Genomic DNA, 16,445 nt, shown 5'->3' with positions numbered 1-16,445 from the left:
AACTTTATTTCTATAATAAATAAAAATATCAAATAAATTATAAATAAGTTGTTAAAATTTATAACCGGTCGCGCTGCTATTATTTTAAGCGCTACTCTATACTCGCACATTAATTATGCACCAATATATGAAGTCTTTTTAAGAAAGCGATTTGTCAAATAATACAAGCAGCCTCCTTGTTGCTCATTTTCGAGTTGTGCTAAACGCAAAGTAAATCCTGTGGGAAGAAGTGAACAACATGCAAGACAACAGAGTAAGAGAAATAGTGAGAAACTGTATAACAGTCGAAAAACCAACAGTCGAAATCTAGCAGCAAGACAATTCCCAGTAGTTGCCGTTATTGACAAGCACTAATTACACTGGTTTACAGCCAAAATGCACCAGAGACGCCGTTATGAAATTCCTATGTAAAATCACCGTCTGATTCCGAAAATCAAGGTTATTTTTTATTCTATGGTAACGTTTTTGAGATATTTACGAATTACCGTTATTTCAAAAAAACAAAAAATTGGGCCCACTTAATCATATATATCTCGAAAACGAATTGAGCGATTCCAAAACCGTTTAAAGCTTTTAAAAGGTAATAAAATTTCCTATAAACTGTGTGTAAAACACTTTTTGCTAGGCCCTGCAGATTCAAAGATAACGAACTATCATAACGGATTTTTTAAATTTTTTTAGTAAAAATATAAAAAAATTTGTACTTTGAGAGAAAGGATCTCAAAAACTTTTTACTTTTTCGTGTATTTTTTGTTTTCACTCTAAGCTCTGTTTTATTACAAAAAAAATAAACTTTGATTAAACAAAATCGATGAACTAATACAAAAGTTACAAGCATTCAAGTAAATATATCCATATAGTAAAACTTAAGTATCCTACAAATAATAGCATATGTACTGTATGTATTCTGTCTTAACTCTATGATCTTATTTTATAATTGAAAAAGTTATGTGTCTTGTTTTGACGCTTATTTATATAAGGATCGGTTTCTCTTATGAGAAACCAACAGTAGTCACCCATCAAAGCGACATCCCAGAATCCTTGATACCGACTTTCAATCATTTTCATTTGCTGGTGAAACCTTTCGCCATGCTCGTCACTTTCGTCGCCAAGATTTTGCGGGAAAAAATTTAAATGGGAGTGCATAAAATGAATTTTTAAAGACATATTTACTCCTGAAAGAAAATTAAAAAAGGAATTAGATAAATACATAAGTGACACATTAGCATATAATTTTCTTAGGCTGGGTTAATCTTCCAATTCAGAACAAATTTTGGTCGTTCTTGTTTGTTCGGAGCAGGGCAATAAATTCAGATTAAGGGCTATATATTCTCATGTAAATTTAAAAATTTGCTTTCAAATTTTTTGTTTAGTTTTAAAGTTAACTGAGAAAACGGTCTTATATACATATATATATATATATATAACGGTCTTATATGTGTTTTTTATTTACCCATTTCCGCATTGTTTTTGATTAAATCGTTCTCTATCAGCTCGAAGGACTTTTGTGTTTGCCTAAAAAAGAAGTAACGACCTTTTCAAAAGAGTCCCACGCCGCTGCCTCCACTGGTGACAATAGTTCTTTGAAATGGGTATTGGCCGTTATTTTCCTTATTTGCGGCCCCACAAAAATCCCTTCGTTTATTTTTGCTTCTGAAATCTGTGGAAAGATTGTTTTCAAATAATGAAAAGCTTCGCCTTCTTTGTCCAAAGCCTTGACAAAGTTTTTGATAAGGCCGAGCTTGATGTGGAGCGGAGTATGAGTATTTTATGTTATCCACCCCAACTTGAAACGCGATTCGTTCTGGCCAATCCTTTATGATGTAGTGGTCTTGACGTGCTCGGCTATCCCATTTGCATAGAAAGCAACAGTATTTTGTGTATCCAGGTTGTAGACCACATAGCTTTCCAACGACTTTTAGATCGGCACATATTTTCCAATCATGTTCTTCGTATTTAATTAATTCAAGCAATTTTTGCATTGTCTCATATGTTTCCTTCGTATTTACTGCATGCGCGATCGGGATAGATGGCTTTTGGTTGCCAATATGCAATAATACGGCCTTTAAACTTAATTAATTGCCGTCTATGAACAATCGCCACTCTTTTGAATCATATGGTTCACCAAACTGTTTAAATAGACCAGCAATGTTTTTGCAATAACAAACACTGTCCTTCTTCGTATAGTACTGGGAGAATTGTTCGTGACGAGTCATATAATATGTTACCTTAACATCGGATGAAACAAATTTAAATTGTTGCATACGAGAGGCGTGTAGTTCGGCCTTTTCTTTTGACAATTCCAAATCCCTTATCCAATCATTGAGTTGTGCTTGTGACAAAGGGTTTCTTTCGTTTTCCGTTTGCAATTCAGTACAACATGATGCCGCGTAATCAGATACTGCTGTTGACAATGAAACTGGAGCCGAAACTAAAGTTAAATTTGATTCTGGCAATGTAGCTTCCGTTGAATTTAGTTCTGGTAATGACACTGTAGATACGCTCGCATAGGTTACTTTTCTTGACTTTCCAACCCCAAATACTTTTCTAGTACAAATATAGCAGTCCGTTGAATGGCAAGTTGGTTCCCTCCTCTTCATTGGTGTAATAAATTTCATGTGTCGCCTAAATAGATAGTTTAAGAATCATATGTACATATGACAGAATCATATGTACATATGCTACTATTTGTAGGGTACTTAAGTTTTACTATATGGGTATATTTACTTGAATGCTTTTAACTTTTGTATTAGTTCATCGATTTTGTTTAATCAAAGTTTATTTTTTTTGTAATAAAACAGAGCTTAGAGTGAAAACAAAAAATACACGAAAAAGTAAAAAGTTTTCGAGATCCTTTCTCTCAAAGTACAAATTTTTTTATATTTTTACTAAAAAAATTTAAAAAATCCGTTATGATAGTTCGTTATCTTTGAATCTGCAGGGCCTAGCAAAAAGTGTTTTACACACAGTTTATAGGAAATTTTATTACCTTTTAAAAGCTTTAAACGGTTTTGGAATCGCTCAATTCGTTTTCGAGATATATATGATTAAGTGGGCCCAATTTTTTGTTTTTTTGAAATAACGGTAATTCGTAAATATCTCAAAAACGTTACCATAGAATAAAAAATAACCTTGATTTTCGGAATCAGACGGTGATTTCACATAGGAATTTCATAACGGTGTCTCTGGTGCAGAAAAAAATTTGAAATTTGTGATCCAGTGTTATCAGCGATAGTAGCGATAGTGGGTGTTATTTTGCAATTGAATATATCGATAGTTTGGGATTATCTTTATTATCGATATATTAAAAATTTATCAGCCTGTCGGAAGATTTATAATTTTTGCCGATAACGTCGTATCATATTTGACACTCGTGAAGTAGACTGCTGCAGTATGCAAACAGACAAGCGTAAAAGTAAAAAAATAGATTTTCAAAACTCAAAATCATTTTACTTTATTTAATAAAGCAGTAACTCATAAATGATTACTATCATAAATTATAAATGATTAATTTTGTAGCACCTTGCACTAATTATGCATTAAAATTTTAATGTAAATGTGTTATAGTTGTAAAATATCTAATGACATTTTCATTTGCCCAAAGAAATGTTGCTTTTCCATTGTCCTCAACTTTTTCGAGTTCGCTTCTAAAATAAGTCTAGTCCGGTGAGCAAATTCTATGTTTTATTCTAGAAATGCCACACTCACGAAGGCAAGGAGGCAAATTGTCTGCCTTAAAAAGCTATGTTGGGGAGCTGGTTGAATTGAGGATAAGCGGACTGCTTTAAAGGTTAATATCAAGAAATGTTTGTGCCAGACGAAAATAGATATTATATAATCATAGTGTTTTGTGCTCTTTTCTGAGTAGGCAAAAAACATGACCTTTTATATGGATCAGTGCATCATTGAACAATTTGTAAGCCATGGAAGGGTAACATTTTATGAAAGCACCATCATTTCTAATTTTTTTACATTTCTTATTCAAGGTAAGCAGTCAAGTACAACCGCTGCCGATTTTGGGAAGAACCGTTTTTTAATATCCTCCTCTTGAGTTGAGTCCGAATGAATTTTCAATAAAGCTGGTTTAATTATAAATAATCTTCAGTTAATCCTGAAGTCTAGAACTGTTTTTGCTAAAATAAGATTAAATTGACCGTAAATACATAGCATTAATATCGGGTGTTCTTTTAGCTATATGAGACCTGTCGATATCGATAACTATGATTTGGCAGCTGAGAGTGGAAAACTGTGTTCACATTTCTGTTCAGTAACGTTGGCAAGTCATCATGAATCGTTTAACATCAGAACAACACTTAAAAATTGTTGAAATTTACTTTGAAAAATAAATCTGTTCGCGAAGTTCATAGAGCACTGGCGGCATCAACGACCTTTATTTCTTTCGAAATGAGGAAGAAGCTGCCATTACGGTGAATGGCGCGTACTAACGAGCAATGCTGACTGAATTTTTGTGGCCTAAAATTAATCAGCTTAACATCAATGAGACTTGGTTCTAAAAAACGGGACAACTTGGCATACAGACTTAACCTCACTGTATGCCAAGTTGTCCCGATTTGTTGGACTGATCAAATGGTATCATGGCTCATTTAACTCGTAGCCGCGGCGGACACTTCTTCTTGTTCTTGTTCTTCTTCTTGATATGCCGCAGCGAACATATGCCGGATGTAATATTCAAAAAATAAATGCCATGAAATTATCTACCAGATTACCTTATTTCTGTTTTGTATTATCATTTTAAGTTCTCAAGCTCTTAAGAAACACCCGATATAAGATGTGGCGCAAAATTAATCATCCAATGTTGTTTTTGAATAACTTTTTTATTATATCAAAAAAAGTGTTGGGTGATGAAAATCTTCATTTTGAGCTTAATGCGCTCCATCGCATGTTCGTTTGTACATTGTAGCTGTGTAATTCAAAAGTGTCAAATAGTATTGGCGGACGACGCAATTTGCAAAAATTAAAAATATTTCTATAGGCTGACTAACTTTACGCCCCCCTTGCACATGCATGAACAGTCAAAATAATTAATTCGGTAGCATCAAAAATTTTCGCTGGTCTCAACTATCGCGAAGTCTAATATGCGCACGCATACATATACATACAAGTATATATTATATATGTTATATTATAAGAGCACACAATTTTCAAATGCCCGCTATGGCGAAAGCAGCAACCACAAGGCGGTTAACAGCGGTAGTAAATAGGGAAGTAGCTGAAAATAAGGGAAATAAAATTCAAAATAGGAAAAGGGAAATGAAAGAAAAAAAGCTAACCAGTTGATTTTGTGGCAAGGCTCTAGCAGCAAGAATTCACTGGCAGTTCATAGGCTAATAAGGTCTGCCACGTCGTATAGTGAACTCATTATTCCGCTATGCCGCAGTAAGCTGGGAAATTTAACCTCTTAATGCTGGAGTGTTTCAGAATATTGTCCTAATCCGATACTATTATTATTTGGGATATCCTGCATACACTTTTCCATTTCATGCCTTTTTTGTATTCTTATTTTCTTTAACCTTTCGACTGACTTTGCTGCTGCCGCCCGATTGGATTTTGCAGCTGTTGTGGGATTTGATACTCTTAGCCAGCAATGGCGGAAGTGTAACAATACTACAAACACGCGCGCACACACACTCATAGTCATTATATTACAACAATGGAGCAATTTACAGCAAAAGCCAATTTAATGCTATCCTTTGTATCAATTTTCAGTTGAAATCGCTTGCATCCCTATTTACTGCCTATTAACTGCTTTGTCATCCTCATTGGTTGGCTGCCGATTTTAAAGGGATGCCTTTCTTCTATTTTGGGTCGTAGGCAGCTGTTTGCAGTTTTTTGTCCACCTGCATGTTTGCTTTATTTTGGGTTAGAGCGGAAGCACTTGAGTTCATTGCATACAGCCACGTTAACTGCTAGTTTATTGGCTTTAGGCCATAAACTTTGCTTCTCAAGTTGTGAAATGTGGCAATTTTTCAAAGTTAAAATTAGTAGACTCCACTGTTTTTGACTATTTTTGCTTGTGCAAAAGTAAGTACTCAATTCAACAAGGAGGTCAAATTTTCAGGGAAAATATACTGAATTTTATAACTAGGGCAAGTTCCAATATTCGTAGTTCAGAGTTAACTGAAATCGCAATTGCAAGTAAAAAACTAAGTAAGAAAAAATATCAATACAAAATATGGAGTATGGAATAAGTTTCCGCCCTTTCTTATTTAAAAAATTAAATAATTAATGGTATTATGTGTAGTATGTGCCATGGGAAGTTACAACTTCACTCCATCTTTTAGGCAGCATACGGATTCCTCTGACGAAAAATTCGAGTTATTTTGACTTGATCCATTCATTGAGCCAGTTTGCGATGCTCTCATAAGAAGTAAATCGCTGTCCAATGAGGGTTGACTGCATTGATCGGAACAGATGCTAATCTGAAGATGCAATGTCTGGAGAATACGGCGAGTGAGGTAGGATTTCCCAATTTAATCCCTCTAAAAACTTATGGACCCATTTAGCAACATGTGACCTGACGTTCTCATGCAGCAAAATCAGTTTGTCATTCTATCGTTTCATTCCGGCCGCTTTTCTTTGAGAACTCGATTCAATCGCATTAGCTGCAATCGGTAACGATCGCCAGTGATGGTTCCAGATCATTTAAGGAGTTCATAATAGATAAAACCTTTCTTATGAAACCAGATGCACCACATAACCTTTGAAGCATGAATAATTTTTTTCGCTGTCGGTGGACCTGGTTTACCTGGCAGGCTCCAACATTTACGATGCTTATCATAATAGATCTATTTTTCATCGCCAGTGACGTTGTGATGCAGAAAACATTTTCTTTCTGCCGTTCAAGAAGCATCTCACCCATCACCAAACGTCTCTCGATATCCCTCTCCTTCGATTGATGTGGCACCCAGTTACCTGCTTTCTGGACCATTCCCAGCGCGCGCAAAAGTTTACCGACGGTTATTCTGTCAACATCCAACTCTTTGGACATTTAATCAAGGGTTTGACATGCATCTTCATCTAATAATTGTTGTAGTTGAGTATCTTGTAAATTGCCACTTTGGAAGCCTCGAAACCACTCTTCACAAGTTGTATTTGATAGAGCGTGGATCGTAAATATTGATCAACGTACGAAAAGTTTCAGCTGCACTTTTCTTTAAAAGGTAATAATGAAGCCTGACTTCCCGCAAATGCTGTTTTTTCGGGTCGAACGTAGGCATTTTTGGCGTCAGATAAAAAAGGATATTTACACTTCAAACGAATGTCAATAAAAGCGATCGAGACCTCACATATACACCTTCAAATCATCAGTATATTACTAGAGCGAACACAAAAATAGTATCCGCAGCGACACCTCTTTTACGAGGCCGGAAACTTATTCCCATACCCAATACTTTCTAGCCAGGAACAGAGACTGGTTAAGTTGGATATATTCAGCTGATGGCATCAGTCGCCCTTTTATGACATTTTTTAATATTGTGAGGTATGGAAAACATAAAAAAATCGTTCACATCCATTTTTAGTTTTTTTCTTAATTTATGACCTTAAAGGTTGCTTGCGAAAAATTGAATCCCTACGCCTACTCCTCCTGCCGAAATACATATATAAGCATATTGGAATTTTCAGACACGGCTCAAAAATCAAAAACAGCAAAAAGTCAGCAGCAAAAGTAATATATGCTTTTTAAGGCTCTAACGAGAAACAAAGCACTTAAAAAAATGCTATAAGAGATAATGAAATCTGCCTGTCAAAGTTTTTTTAAAGTTAGTGGGGAAGTCACAAGAAAAAAAATTTAGCTCAAACTGCTGAGAATATCACCACTTCATACCCCTCTAAGAATTGAAGAAATCGAAGAAATTCGTTCAGCTCTTTATTATACGGGCCTAACACTACGCAATTTCTGGTTATTGCGAACAAAAACTAATTGGGAATACAGATCTTTGACAGTAATTAAGATTGCTGTTTAACTGCGAATTCAAGGCGAACCCATTTAAAGGGATAATAGTAAAACAGCTAATTTGAATTTTTTCATTTATTTTAACTTCAGAATTGTCATAATGAAATATTAATTTATATATCAATTTGAAAATTGTATAGATTTTGTTTGAATTTCTTAATCTAAACACCCACAATGCTGTGGCAATAAATCATTTCTTCCAAAACGAACTCATCCGTCATAGAAATGATCAGCAGCCGAAACCAAAATAATCCTGTGTGTGAATGTTTTTTTAGTACAGGGGGGCACAAAACTAATCACTCACTTTGGTTTTCGAATAACTTTTTTATTAAATAAAATTGCTTAGGAGATGGAAATCATTATTTTGATCTCTACGCCCTCCATTATTTGTTTGTTTGCATATTGCAGCTGTCTAAGTTAGAAGTTTCAAAAATGATTGACGTAAGACGCAATTTGCAAAAGTAAAAAATCTTCGGATAGTGTGATTAATTTTGCGCCACTTTGTTTTGCTACTTTTATAGATAGATACCTTAAATAGATTTGCCTTCTGAATCGACTTTGAAAATAGCGGAAAAATTGTTGAGTTCTAAATTCTTAAGACATGCATCGAATTTTTTTGTCAGCCCCAAAAAGTGCCCGTAAGGTTTTTCCCAAAAACAGAAAAATCGCTTAACAACAATAAATAGGTGCGCTCAAAATACAAAGACTATAGCGGCTACCTCGGTAAAATTGCAGTTGCTAAATTTGACTTTTTTTGAGTATTATCCTTTTTTGTTCTTGGTTTACAACCTTGAAGCGTCACCCAATTTAGCAGTTTGTTCAAATTTATTAACAAAACTCGGCAAACTTTCTGAGCGCAAGCCATTTCACACGTAAAATTATAATTTATTGAATGAGAAGCTTGAGAGCTTCCTAACCTCGCAAGGCATCGACATTTACTGGCTACCACTCTACATCACTTAGCGCCTTTGACTTAACGTGGCCTGACTATTTTCTGTAGGTCTACGTGAAATTTATGGTCTATGCAGACAAATCATTTGAATGCGGCCTGAAAGCCAACATAACTCGCGTACTTCATGAAATGGAGCACAATTTGTGCGGGTGAGTACATACATCATTCAAAAGTGGTCCACCAAGATGCGCCACTTACAGCAGAGCAGCGGTGGGGAGGCATCGTTTCATTTAATTTCAAAATTTGAGTGTTTGTAATGAAAAACACCTGCTCAAGAAGAAAATAAATAAAGCCGAGCACACGCCTTCTCAGAACTGTTTGGTGGGGGCTGTTTTGTGGCAACAAGTAGCTCATGAACACAACCTGAGGACAAACTCATTATTATTTGCATTTCAAGGAATTCCACTTCACTACCAGTATGACAAATTTTCACATCCACAGGCAAATATATACAAATTATTTTTCCAACGTAAGGCTGCGCATACACGAGTAAGTAATTTTTTATATGCGGCAATTTGCCTATTTTTAAATTCACTTTTCGTTTTCCTTCAACAGCGCATAACTACACACTAGCAAATTGGATTCACATGCACATACATACATATTTACAACAGCTTAGCGTGAGCAAAATGTGTTTTGCTTGTTTATTTATTTAAATGTTGTTTATGGGAAAAACGTGATTTTCGACATCGCTGTGACATTGAAAGGCCGTTTAAGGTATTCTCTTAAGCAGGGCAGCCATATTGACGCTAGACTAGGACTATGAGCAAAATATATATGCATACCTTTGTGTGTATGTATATGTACAAATGCGTTTGTATAAGTGCTATTTGCGAGTTGGAAATATGAAGGCAATTTACTTACTGCTGGCTTAGTGTGTGTGCCGACACGTCACCTTGACCATCGTTCTAAGGCAGACGGCAGTCAGTAGTCGGTAGCAGGCCACATACGCGAGGACACATTTTAGTTTGTTATTTGAACTAAGCAAATACACAAAGGTGTAGTTACAGTATTTTAGCATTTCACGCGTGGATTTTTACATATAGATACACACACTTCTGTGTCTACGCATGCAGCTAACGCGCCAGGGAGAGAGAGAGAGAGAGAGAGAGTGAGTATAATTTATATCCACACGAATCTGCGGCATATTTTATGTAAAAATGAATACTCACTCATGTTAACAAAGGCTTAGCGTAGCCGACGTATATGTGCCGAGCGTGCTTGCACTCATAGTTGGCGAAAGCCGGCAAAGAGAAGATGAAGTATGCTTAGCTCTTGTTAACATTAATCCGTATGTTAACAAGTTCGCTATAAAAAGGATTAAACGCACACAGACAAAAAATGCGAGTACAATTGTGGGAATGCAACGTTACTAGTAGATATATGTGTGTTTGTAAACTCATACATACATACCTACCCAAGAGTCTGCAATGTGGAACATTCTCATTTATATATAAGTATGTTTTTATCGCTCTACCCACCTTGACTTTGGTGCTCAAATGGCCATAAATGCAGCGCTTTAAAAATCCTTACCCAGAGTGCTATTTAAACGCAAAGACGCTGCAAAGTTTCAATTGCTTTCAAACGAAGCCCCAACACGCTTCGAAGCAATATACATGCATGCGTATATGTATATATGAAAGCAGCCACTACTCGCACTAAAAGTAGCTACTTAAGTCTGTCTCACGGGGCGTATGAGTGTCGTTAACATGTTTGTGTTGTTTTCCAGCATTAATGTTGCTGCTGTTTGGCTTTATAGTTTGCTTAGAGGCATATGTAGATACATATACAAACGTTTTCAAAGAATATAAATGTATAAACATAACGTCAGGTACTGAGTTCTTCGCAACTATTTCGGTATAATTGCATATGTGTGCGTGCTTTTATAACTAAAGCTGTGCTTGCCGTGCGGTAATTTATGCGACCTCAGCATATCATTGCTGGCATTAACGTAGGTAAATATTAGTAAAAAATAAAAGTGTATGGAAAAGGAAATACGTCAAAAAAATAATTAGAAGCAAGTATTCTAAGTTCTTAAGGAAAATAAAATGAAATGTTGGTATTAAATTTATGAAAATTGTTATGAAAGCTGTGATCTCAGCATGAAACATATAAATGACAAATGTTCGAGCTTGACAGAATTCAGAGTAAGAAATTTTGTACAAATACTAGATTGCTAAATAAGTTTTGCGGTTCGATAAAAAAAACACAATTTCATGCTTTGAAATATACTTTAAGTCTAGAGTCTCTCTGAGCGTTAATTCACTTGTTCCAACGGGACTCGAATTCGTGAGTTCCATCCCTGAATTGAGAATCAAGAAGGGCTGCCAAATATGTTTTCACAGCTATTTTGACCTCACCATTTGAGGAAAAAGGCTTTCCACAAATGAATTCTTATAGGTCTGGAAATAGATGGAGGTCACTAGGGGCCAATTCTGGTGGATACGGCGGATGTTCCATGGTGAAAAGATGTTTAAAGGTATTCTCTTTAACAGACCATCATAGGGACCTGAGCGAATTTTTTAGAATCAGCTGATAGGCTGACGTCAATTATTATTTATTTACAAAAAAAATCTGAGACTCATTAACACAGCCTGAGAAAAAAATTAACACAGCCTTCGCTTATATTGCTTCGTTGCTATCTGAGCAACGACTGATTGAACGAATGTGTGAATACATGTGAAATAGTGTAAAATTTGGCTGCGCAATCTTCTAAGTGGCATGGCAATAGTTAAAGAGCAAACTTCGTAAATCTATTATATTTGTAGATTTTCCAACAATTTGAGCTTTCTTGGATTTTAGCCATTGTCAAACTGCTCGGGTGACGCGGTGCATTACCCCGATGAAAAATAATATTTTTATTTTCCAAACCGGGTCTTTTTTCACGAACTTTTACTTTCAGCTAGTATAATATTTAGAATTCATTGTTTTACCAGTTTGCAAGTAATCAACAAAACAAAATTCCTTTCGCATTACAATAAACTGATGATAACAACTTCCTGGCCGATTTCTGGACACGAACTTGTTTCGAAGCCGAAGAGCCAGGTTTGCACCACTCTTAAGCCTCTTGCCTTGATTTCGACCAAGTCTTAAAAGTTATGAATCGAAGCACAAGATTCATTTTATTCTTTCGAAAACTTTGCTGAGAAAGTCCCATTCGAATATGCTTCTGTTCCACTGTTAGCGAATGCGGCACCGTTTGTGCCTACAATTTACTGAAATTCAATACTTTAATCAAAATATTGCATACACGGCCCAATGGGATGACTAGGGTTTCTACTAAATCTCTTTCAGTCACTCGACGATTTTCCAATGCGATTTCCAGTATTTTTCTACGATTTGTGGTGCTGTTGCTGGACGTTGGGCGTTTTTGACGTGGATTGTCTAAAAAACTTGTACGACTAGGTTTCAATTCAGCAACCCACCTTTCTACTGTGTTAATTGATGGCGAAACACCTCATATACGTTCAACGTTCGTTCAAAAATCTCCTCTAGGTTAGGTTAGGTAGTAATGGTTGCCCAGAGAGAGAACCCACTTGGACGAAAGAAGTTTGGTTCATCCTTTGTGATACCATTGCAAGAGGGGGAAACCGGTGAAGGAAAAAACGATAGGACGAAAAGGGTAGGGAGGGTTGAGTATATACGGTAACAAATTTGTGGTTCTGTTAGCCTCTTTATGCTGCTGATGAATTTCATCAGATTTTTGATATCAAGGCCTGCTATATCAGCAGGTGCAGAAAAGAAGTGAGAACCAAGATGCTGGAATCTTAGCCTCGCGAAAGCTGGGCAGCTCAGGAGCAGGTGCTGAGATGATTCCACCTCATCCTCCATACAGCTGACGCAAAAAGGACACGTTCGTGTACTTGCCCAGCGCTCGCTGAGTTGGTGCAAAGCCCATCCTTCCAGAAGTAGAACGCAGGTTATCAAGGGGATCCCGATCCTCTCCTTTCGCGGGCACACCACCTCATAGGTCCTTTGTCTGGCCAACTCGTCGGCTTCGCAGTTTCGAGCAATGACACTGTGACTAGGTACCCAAATTATCTTTATATCGAAGAATTCTGATGCAATCAAGAGAGAGACCAGGTATTCCCTGACCAGTTTCGAATGCATCATAATAGAGCCTAGAGCCCTAATTGCCGCTTGGCTATTGTAGTAAATATTTATCTTCTTAACAGTTATTACGCAAGTAAGTAGCTGCTCTTTGATTGCGGCCACCTCTGCTTGGAACATACTGCAGTGATCCGGTAGCCTGAATTTAAGTTTGATGAGGAGCTCTTTGCAGAATACTCCTCCTCCAACCCTAATATCTAACTTCGAGTCATCCGTGAACAGGTAAACCAGGCCTTGTCACCAAGTGTAGCCCCCGGTCCACTGCTCCCTTGATGGAATATGGGTGGAGAAATCTCCTTTGCTGTTAAGCCTTCCAAAATTAAAAATTCCATCACTGCGCAATACATGATTTTTTCCATTGTAGAAAATATTGTGACATGTCGATACTAAATGGCTTGTTAACAAGGAATTAATTGAAATGATTGCAGAAACAATCAACTCCTCGTTTGAATAAAATCTTTTTCGCGCCAGCCATTTCTTCAAATTGGAAGAATAGTTCAGGGAATCTGCAGAAGCCAAGTCCGGTGAATAGGGGTCATGTGAAACGAATTGGAACCCTTTTACCATTAACTTCGCGACCGCAACTGGTAGGGCGTGAAATTTCACACACGAAATTCTTTTTCGTCCATTTTGTGAAAATCACTCGGCTTACTCGATTCAAACGAACGCTGAAATCAAAGAAATATATCGGCTGTGACTTGGTGTATGTTTTTCTAAGAGTTGCTACAAAAGAAACATAACCTCAGAACGCGCCAGTAGTACCATCTCTCTGACATTGCACGTACTTTTCAAACGACGGTTGTAAAGGGTGGTTAAATTTCAAGGGCCGATGTTGAAGGTGAACCACATCTAAACGTCGACAACACCGTTGGACTTCTTTCTTTGGGGTTATTTGAAAGAAAAGGTGTACGTCGATAATCCAGCAACAATTCAAGAGCTAAAGGATGAGATAATTCGGCACATTAACGGCATAGAACCTCAATTATGGCTCAGCGTCAGCGGCGACCATTTGGCCGATATTTTGTTCCATGCGTATTTGAGCCATACCAGGATTAATATAATAAAGAGAAATGACAATAATTTCTTAAAAAAATTTTATTTTATTCAAAATCAACACCGGCCCTTAAAACTTAACCACCCTTTATATATCTCAAAAGAAACGAGAACGCACTGTGTTCAAAAAAACCAAGTAAAACAATTCAACTGTGCGTATCTATCCTAAAAACTTAAATGTATTGCAAAAGAGGGCGTTGGTAGTTCTCTGAATTTCATGTGAATAAATAAATACCTAAATGAATAAGAAATAATAATTTCGTTGTATCAGCGACGCCACAAAAAAAACGGTAATTAAGCTTGAAAAGTATTGAAAATAGCCAGCAACCACTTTGAGTGAAATTATAAACAGAGTAATACTACCTACATTTAATTGAAAAAAATACTTACAGCTTTGAGTTTATGTTGCACCTTTCATCGCTCTAAGCCATATCGCAATTTATAACATCTGAAAATAAAATAAGAGAAAAAGCAGATAATTAAAAAATTGTACGAGTAAATGTATGAGAAAATGCCAGAAGCAAACAGTGAAATTGGAATTAAATTTCTTCATGTCTAATGCAGACGGAATGTATTGCAGAATATCTGAAAATGATTAGAAATTTTGAAAACATTTTTATAATAAACACCGTCCATATGTATTTTCATTTCCAATCCCTTCTGCAATTGTTTATACCACCGTATTTGCATGGCTATGTGAGCATGTGTCCGAATTCACTTTCAGTTTTTAATCAAGCTTTCTCTTGCTACATACACACAACACATACACAACTAAATTTCCATCTATTACTTACAACATGCAACAACCAGTCAATTTCACTGCAACCTTCGTCTAATCAGAATAATTCCACAGAAAGTGAGCCATCGACGCAGTGGGGCAAATCAATGCCTTCACCACATAGAAATTGAATACTGTTGTTTTTTGTTTGCTTTTTGTTTGGCCGCTTTCATTGATTTTGGTTGCCATTGCACACTTTTCACTTTTTGTTCTACATTGGTTTTTGTTTGTTTTTTTCTCACGCTCCATATTTTCATTAACCGTCACAGCTGCGTCCTGATACAAAAAGATACTTGTTTTGACATGATTTCATGTCTATGATTGACGGGTAAATGGAAAATGGTCAGTTTGGTTACTGAAATAAGGGGAGAGGAGGGTATGATGATTGCCTTGGCAATGCGAGGGTTGGGTTGTGGAAAGTTTGTTGCGCTATTTAGATGGTGTACGTGCCACAAATCGATCACAACATGCTTTGCCTTGCGCCCTTGCAACAGGAACTGAAAATATTTACCGAAGCAAATGAATAAAATAAATTTTCCTGATTGTAGTGGCAACCGCATCACTGACAGCTGAACCGATGGCAACAGGCAACAGTCAGCAGGAGCTGGCAAAGGATGCTATTGTTTCTAAGTGAGAGTTGAGTTACATAGAAAGAATTTATTCGTAAATAAATAATAATAAAAAATAAACGCAATTCCAAATGAAAATTTATGAATAAATGTAGAAAAATTAGTACATTGTGGAATTGAAATAAGTAAGCATGAAATTCGTGGTCCAAGTAAGGGGACATAAAAACATTAATATTTCTCTGGAGATCAATTCTTGTATTTGCTTGCTCAATTGACAGCGAAGGTTAAAAAACCATACCGAAAAGTAAATTCTCTAAGCTTTTCGTCCTGTTCTTGACAGGTAAGAGCTTCTGAATTTGACTTACTTTACTCGTCCAAACCTCTTAAAGCCCACATGATGATCACAGGCGTATTCTGAAACTTTTTATATATCTGCTATGTGTCTTGAATTCTACCGTGACTTCTACGGGCCAGCTGAAAACTCTACTTTTAAAATCATTTGTGAGAGGAAATTTTTTTGACAATGAATTTAGATAAGACTCTTATTATAATTCACATTAAATAAAAAAAAACAAATTCGGTCAGTACTAGATTTATATGTCCGCGCACATTTTAGTAGAACTTAATTTGGGATGGCCGATAATTTTTGGAATCAAATAAATCTTTTCGATTGAGACGAAGGGACGGCGAAAAATAAATACATTCTTTTGCTTAACATTTTTGGGCTGAACCAAACTGTTTTATAGTCGACCTTGAGGCTGGGTGTATCCCATAGTGGACAACCACTTCAACCTATTCCATCCTATGGTCGACCTTTCGCACCCGGGGCGATGCTACGACTACTAGCATGCCGGTCAACTTTGATTATTTCTTTGATTTTATCGACATTTTCTTCAACATCAAAAAAGCCTGAACGCAACTGATGAAACCGAAATTGTACGTAATTACCTGTGTCAGTATCGGCACCATAAACCATTCATAATTTCAGCGACCGGGTTTACATTTTCG

The 16,445-nt window shown here is 36.4% G+C and overlaps 1 protein-coding gene across 1 annotated transcript in view; it reads right to left on the bottom strand.

The window, feature by feature from the left end:
- Positions 1–14,540, bottom strand: part of LOC129249297 (uncharacterized) — a 62,060-nt gene extending 47,520 nt beyond the window's left edge. Inside the window, exon 1 of the mRNA XM_054889020.1 lies at positions 14,481–14,540. The gene's annotated coding sequence lies outside the window, so the exon portion shown is untranslated. The remainder of the gene's footprint in view (positions 1–14,480) is intronic.
- Positions 14,541–16,445: the final 1,905 nt, after the last annotated feature.

Source organism: Anastrepha obliqua, chromosome 5, assembly GCF_027943255.1.
Source record: "Anastrepha obliqua isolate idAnaObli1 chromosome 5, idAnaObli1_1.0, whole genome shotgun sequence".
NCBI lineage: Eukaryota > Metazoa > Arthropoda > Insecta > Diptera > Tephritidae > Anastrepha > Anastrepha obliqua.
This window is presented reverse-complemented; position numbering and strand designations above follow the sequence as displayed.